The 7,598-nt window shown below is 47.1% G+C and overlaps 1 long non-coding RNA gene across 1 annotated transcript; it reads right to left on the bottom strand.

The window, feature by feature from the left end:
- Positions 1 to 1,135: 1,135 nt before the first annotated feature.
- LOC308464618 lies at positions 1,136 to 6,351 on the bottom strand. Its single transcript, XR_013980114.1, has 2 exons — positions 6,052 to 6,351; positions 1,136 to 2,141 (listed from the first exon to the last, which is right to left on the bottom strand). It is a non-coding gene; the product is annotated as an uncharacterized lncRNA (long non-coding RNA).
- Positions 6,352 to 7,598: the final 1,247 nt, after the last annotated feature.

Below are 7,598 nucleotides of genomic sequence, written 5' to 3'. Positions count from 1 at the left end.
AAATAGTATCTCAGGTTAAGAGCTTTGCTTCAGGATGAGAACAGAAATTGTGCAGCGGCAGCGGGAGGCCCCATTAGCTAAAGTGGTGCTTCAGGTTAAGAACAGTTTCAGGTTAAGAACCTTAAGTTCTTAACCCGAGGTACCACTGTATTATTATTATTATTATTATTATTATTATTATTATTATTATTATTATTTTATTTATACCCCGCCCATCTGGCAGGGTTTCCCAAACCACTCTGGGCAGCTCCCAACAGAGGACTAAAAACAGAATAAAACTTCAAACATTAAAAACTTCCCTAAACAGGCGTGCCTTCAGATGTCTTCTAAAAGTCAGATAGTTGTTTATTTCATTGACATCTGATGGGAGGGCGTTCCACAGGGTGGGCGCCCCTACCAAGAAGGCTCTCTGCCTGGTTCCCTGTAACCTCACTTCCCGCAGGAACTGCAGTGATGGTATACTCTTTCCCTTTGGGTTCTTCTTCTTCTTTTTAGCCATTGCATCCCCAGCAAAGATGCAAGCCCCTTACAACCTTCCACATCTTTTGTTCACTTAGTCTCTGGGCTGCTGTCCTATCACCTGGCTTGCATCCAAAGGCAGCAGCTGGCAAAGGCTCAGTATCCTCCCTGGTTTAAGGACAGGTGTGTGCATGTCTGTATGTGCGTACGTGTGTGTGAATCCATGTTTGTGCTAAGGCAGAGTGAGTCAGCAGCGACCCCCAAGGCTGGGAGTTTGGATCCCTTGGTCTCATTCAGTTCTGCCTTTCGACAGACACTGGGCTCCCCAGAGAAGTTTGATTCAGCCAGACTGTCTTCTTCGATTGGGGAAGGGAGAAGGAGGTTCAAGGGGCAGGATGAGCTGGCTCCAGAGTGAAGAAACCATGGGAAAGAAATGTGAACGCAGATTGCAAACTGGGCTTCGGAGGTTGAGAAGGGATGTCTGGTTTGCACACACTCGATTCCTGTGTGAGTCTTGGGGATAAGGATCACTGTCACCCACCCTCAGTCTTTAGAAGAGGGAGGGGCATGAATCCAGATGTATCCACATGTATTTATTAATATTTGTTATATTTGAGGAATATATACTCCGCCTCTTTTTTTAAAAAAAAAAATTCCTTGCATGGCTTCCAAAATCTTAAAACATCACAAAATGGATTTAATTATATATTAAAATACATATACAAAACCTCAGAAAAATCACTAGAAACACCATTAAAAAACAGCAAACCCTGGCAAGTCAAAATGAAACAGACTGAACTAAAAGACAGGATAAAATAAAGAAACACCTCTGCCTGGCACTGAAATGACATCAGGATAGGAATTAGCCAGGCAAGCCTCTCTGAGATGAGTATTTATTATTACTACTACTACTACTATTATTGCAAGGAGCTCAAGGTGGCATACGTAGTTCTCGCCCTTCCCATTTTATCCTCACAACAACCCTTTGAGGTAGGTTAGGCTGAAAGTGAGTGCGCTTCATTGTTGTGTGAAGATTTGAACCCTGGTCTCCCAGATCGCAGTCCGACACTTTAAGCACGCTGAAGCAAGTCCGAGTGCAGCAAATGATAGATTATTTACATTTATTATAAGATTACCACTAGGGGGTATTTACCTCAGGTAGCCTTGTGTTACCGACAACTCATCTCGGCATCTCAAAAAAATATGTTGGGCATCTCAGAAGAGGATGGTGTTTCACATAAGTGGGGCCACTACTAACAAGGCTCTTCCTTGGCTGCCAGCTGCTGTACATATGATGGGGAGGCACCCCCAAAGAAGGGTCTCTGGTGAGGAGCTTGCTGTATGGACAATAGAGGCAACCCATCTCTCCAGCCAAGTACCATGACTAAACGCTCAGAGATGTGTTTTTGACCAAAAGGTCCTGAGTAAATGTAGCAGAGTCACAGAATAAAGGGAAGGGTTCTTGGATGAGTCAGTAGCAGATGAAAGGCCTCTTCTGTACTAAGTCCAAATGTGGGCTATATCCAGCAGGGGACGTCTGAGCCCTGTCCTTGCCTGCCACCAGGCTCAGTTGGTCATCCTGAGCACTGTTCGATGTTTTGCTGAGGTGCCTTTCCCAAGCACCAGCCTTACACAACCGGTTGATCGTCTTGTCTGGCAGAGCAGAGGGAGGCCGGAAGCACCTGAGGACGAGGAAGCCAATTACGGCTCTTACGTGGCAAAAGCATTACGAAAGCTGCTTCCCAGTTCACTCATCATACTGATGGGCTGGTGTCACAAGCTCCCACAGAAGATACATTGGCAAAGACAGTTTCGGCCAGCCTACTCTGCAAGATGCAACGGCAACGTCAGGCAGAGGTAGGCAGCTGTTCCTGCCTCTTCAAGCCTCCAGCCCATCTCTGTCTCTCACTGGGAGCTGAGTTGCAACAAAGAACAGGAGCAAGGCTCAGATTTGGAAAGGCTCCTCGTTGCCATGGGAGCATATTTACATATTTACATATAAGCTAAACAAGCTATAGCTTAGGGCCCCACTCTCTTTGGGGCCCCAAAAAATTTAAAGGGGGAAAAAACTGGATGCACATTTCCAAAATATAATATAAAAAACAAATAAAATAAAATCTACATACAGCAACAGTGTTTTGTGTTGTGTAGGCTCCTATGATGGGCAAATGGCTTTAGATACCTATTAGGTCCATAAAGCATATATTCAACACAAAGGACAGTGACAATTTGTTGCTGACAAAGGACAGCTGGACATATAAAGGGCCCCATTACCTTCAGTAGCTTAGGACCTCATCAAACCTAAATCTGGCCCTGCATGGGAGTCCTTGCTCTCACAGCGCCAAAGTTGTGAGGGCTGACCACAGTTATGCAATGGCATTCTACACATGCTCAGAGACACCCTACTTATTGTGACTCCACATATGTGCACAGCCTGTGCCAAGTTTACATTGAGCATTTGTTCCAGTTTGTTTACAGGGCAGTTATTAAAAGAATAAGCACTCGCCCTGATTTCCTTGTGGGGTGCTGACACATCTTCCAAGTAATCACTCACTCACCCTATATTTCTCTGTGCATTCCCCCAACACTTTCCTGACTTAAAATGTACCCCGCAGAAGGGATTAAAGTACATACAACTGAAGAGGACTAAAGAGATCTATCGCCCAAGCACAATAAATCCACACACACACAAAACTGGACTTTTTGCAGTTTAGAAAGTGATGGGAGTCTGCATTTTGAAGTGTGGGGTAATGAATTACCAATGGGAAGATATATGAACCCTCTGCAAGGACATCAGGATGAATGCTCAGTGAAGACCAGATATATTCTAACCTCCATGTAAGCTTTGTGCTAGCAACTCAAAATAAATCCTCAATAGGTCATCTGAAGGAACTTCAAATATCACTTTGGGTTGGGTTTTCTTTTCCAGTGGACATTATTATTATTATTATTGTTGTTGTTGTTGTTGTTGTTGTATTTATATTCTGTCTCCCCACCCCCCGGACAGGGACTTGTTGTGCTAGGGCAACATAGCACTTTAATCCATGTTAATTGCACAAAACCTAAAGTTTCAATATGCACCCCAACCCCTCCCACACAGTATTTACAGTTTGGACAGAACTATAATTATTTTCCGTGTTTGTACAGTAGTACCTCAGGTTACATACGCTTCAGGTTACAGACTCCGCTAACCCAGAAATAGTGCTTCAGGTTAAGAACTTTGCTTCAGGATGAGAACAGAAATTGTGCTCTGGTGGCGCAGCAGCAGCAGGAGGCCCCATTAGCTAAAGTGGTGCTTCAGGTTAAGAACAGTTTCAGGTTAAGTATGGACCTCCGGAATGAATTAAGTACTTAACCCGAGGTACCACTGTATTAGTGCTTTTGAGTGTTTGAAGTGCTATGCCCAGTGGTGCATGCTTCAGCTGCTCACAACAGTCCTGTAAGGCGGGCTGCTGATACATTATTGTCCCATATTGCAGATACGGGGGCAGAGACAGAGAGTACTTTTGGGGGCAGCTACCGTTTCACCAACAGAAAGAGCTGGTTCCAGAGCCATTGAATCCAAAAGGAGGCAGCTAGGGTCCCAGTTACAGAAGGTAGAAACCTTCACCAAAGTATGCACCAAGGAGGGCAGTAGGGCAACCTACAAACAAGCCAAGGTCAAGCGCAGTGAGTCAGACTAAGTCCAAACATGACCCAGAGACAAAGTCAGGCAGCAACTCCAGGGTCAATATCACAGGGAGCTGAAGGCAGATACAGAAGACAGGAGGTCAAGACTCAGGAGCAAGGACCCAGAGACTTGTGCTGCTGTTAGCAAGAGGGGAACCTCATCTGCTCTGGCCTTCCCCCTGGGAGCTGGGGGAATTCAAAGGGTCCCTCAGAACTGAATGCAGGGAGCCCTGCCTGCTCCTTAAAATCCTCAACCTGTGGCGTGTCTGATTCATCCTCTGAGGACTCCATGTCTGGTATCAGGCCAGGGCTAGGGCACTAGGCAGGATATGGGATAGGATGGCAAAGGTTTATGTATGGGGTTGCCAGCTGGTTGCTCCAGCAGGGCTCCTGTACTTTGGACAGCTGCATAGCAGAGAGAAGAGCAGCATGTGAGGTGTTCCTTAGGGTGGCCGTTCCACACTGGGAACACCTTCATCTGTTGCTGTCCATCCTGGAGCTCACCTGGGGCAAGCAGGTTTGATGTTGGTGTCTGGAGTGTTAAGATAATGTCCCTGTTGGGCTTCTAAGTGTTATTGATGCACTGTACTCAAATTCCCGTGTGTGTGGTGAGGTCGGGCAGTTTTGTAGAAGCTTTCTCCAAAGTTTCCCATCTCCAGAGCTCCCCCTGGTGATCTCTAAGGGTATATGGCAGGAGGACTGAGAAATGGAGCTCCATGTGCAGCCTCTATGGCAGTGGTTTTCAACCAGTGGACCATGGCACCCTGGGGCGCCTTTTTCTAATTGCAAAGTCCATGGTAAATCCAGCAATTGAATATTTCTGCGGTCCCCGCCTTCCCTTGATGTCTGAGCAAGTGCTTATTTTGCTTAATGGTTAATCCAGCCATGGGTGTAGCTGCAGGGATTGGGGGGCGGGGCAGGCTTTTGTTAGGGTATTGATTGGCAGGCAGCTGCCCCCCTGCCCCCCCCACATGAATCCAGCCCTGCCAACCCCTCCGTACCCCTCTGCTCTGCTGCCTCTTTCGTTTCTCGAAGCGCTGCTTCTTTCTTCTAAGCCTCTCTCTTTTCCCCCTTCCCCATTTCGGTTGTTGTTTTCGCTCTGGGGTTTCCTGTGGAACTGTGACGGGCGGGGAGGAAGAAGCCGGCCAAGACTTCTTCTCTCAGCCTGCAGTTTGGGTTTCTCCCAGCTGCTCCAAAGCAGAGGGGAAGTTGAGCCCTTTCTTCTTCCCCGACCCGACGGCAATCGCTGCCTGAGGAGAGACGTGCCGCTTCTGACCGGTTGGGGGTGGGGTGGAGCCTTTTCATCAAGAACCATGATGTGACCAATGGTCCGGTGACGTCATCCTGAAAACTCGAGACAGGGACTGTTAGGATCCCCTCCGGCCAAAGGTCAGAAAGACGGTGGTGGCAGCCACAGGGCACGCGAGAGGTGGCATTTCGCTTCCAGACAGAGGGCCTTCTCAGTAGTGGCGCCTGCCCTGTGGAACGCCCTCCCTTCAGATGTGAAGGAAATAAGCAGCTATCTTATCTTTAAAAGACATCTGAAGGCAGCCCTGTTTAGGGAAGTTTTTAATATTTAATGCTGTATTGTTTTTAACACTTGATTGGAAGCCGCCCAGAGTGTCTGGGGAAACTCAGCCAGATGAGCGGGATATAAATAATAAATTATTATTATTATTATTATTATTATTATTATTCCCACCCGCCCCTACGCCCCTGTGTGTTGTCACCTTATCCTCGCCAGCCCCTGAAACTGAAGCTGAAGCTGGGAGGTGGACTTTAGCTGTGACACCCCCCCACCCACACCCACACTTGGCTTTCCCCAACAATATACGAGGCAAACACAGGCGCACGCACTAAATCTGAGTCATGGGTCAGTATTAGAATGTGTGGAAGATTATCAAGGGGCGCGCGTGGACTTACTTCCCTTCGGAGCTTGGACGCGCTTCTGTGAGGAGGGGCAGCGGTAGAGACCCTGACGACTTGGGAAAGAAGAGCCCTGCTGGGGGAGAGGAAGGAAAGACCCCCAACAGCCCCCTGAGGGACACCATCTCCCTTCTTCTGGGCAGAATCCCCTGGTAATTCCTTTCATTGGATGACAACACCCACTCCAGGCCTAGGATAGTGAGCAGGGGGGAGGAAGTCCACCCCCCACCTCCACTTTCTACACAGCATACTAAACCTCAGTGGTCTCTCCCCAACTCCCATGAGCGTAGCCAGGGGGGCCGCTGCCCCCCTAAATCAAGAAAAAAGAAAAAGCTAAATTGAAAGTAGAATTAATCATGATATTTGAAACTGAAATGCTCGCTGAGGTCAAAGGAATTAAGTAACTTAAATGAAAGTAATTTGAAACAACTGTGGTTGAGACATTTCCTTCCAAATCTGCTAGACAGAGACAGACAAGAGGATGGTGACAGGTGGGCATCCTGACGCCCCCCCCCCAGCATAAATACTGGCTATGCCCATGCCGCCCCTATCAATAATACACCCCTAAACGCTTCCGCGTGCGCACCAGTCGAAAAGGCTCTCCGCCCCACAACTAGTGAAATTTCCTCTTTGGCAGGGCTTGGCAAGGACACTGCACACCCCACTGGAAACTGACATGTGGACTCCACCCCGCCCAGGGCCAGATTTATGTTTGAGGAGGTCCTAAGCTACTGAAGGTAATGGGGCCCTTTATATATCCAGCTGTCCTTAAAGGTAAAGGGACCCCTGACCATTAGGTCCAGTTGTGACCGACTCTGGGGTTGCAGCGCTCATCTCGCTTTATTGGCCAAGGGAGCCAGCGTACAGCTTCCGGGTCATGTGGCCAGCAGGACTAAGCCGCTTCTGGCGAACCAGAGCAGCACACGGAAACGCTGTTTACCTTCCCGACGGAGCGGTACCTATTTATCTACTTGCATTTTGACGTGCTTTCAAACTGCTAGGTTGGCAGGAGCAGGGACCAAGCAACAGGAGCTCACCCCGTCGTGGGGATTCAAACCACCGACCTTCTGATCAGCAAGTCCTAGGCTCTGTGGTTTAACTCACAGCACCAGCTGTCCTTAGTCAACAAGAAGTTGCTGCTGTTTTTTGTGTTGAATATATGTTATATGGTAATTTATGGACCTAATAGGTATCTAAAGCCATTTGCACATAACAAAATGTGTATTTTATCAAGGTAATTGTTGAACTGAAATACAATTAAGAAGAAATATATTAATAGTGAAATACAATTAAGAAGTATATTGATATTGTTGCTTGTGCTGTACTTTTGTACTGTTTTATTGTTGTTAGCCGCCCTGAGCCCGGCTTCGGCTGGGGAGGGTGGGATATAAATAAAAATTATTATTATTATTATTATTATTATTATTATTATTATTAGTGATATTTTAGGGAGCAGGCTAGCAGGCAGGGCCCATTACTTACATCATAGGAGTCTACGCAACACAAAACACTTGCTGTATGTAGGTTTTATTTTATTTGTTTTT

This window comes from Podarcis pityusensis (assembly GCF_964106645.2).
Source record: "Podarcis pityusensis genome assembly, chromosome: 15".
Classification (NCBI taxonomy): domain Eukaryota; kingdom Metazoa; phylum Chordata; class Lepidosauria; order Squamata; family Lacertidae; genus Podarcis; species Podarcis pityusensis.
Note: the sequence above shows the minus strand (reverse complement) of the source record. Positions and strands in the feature narration are given on the sequence as shown.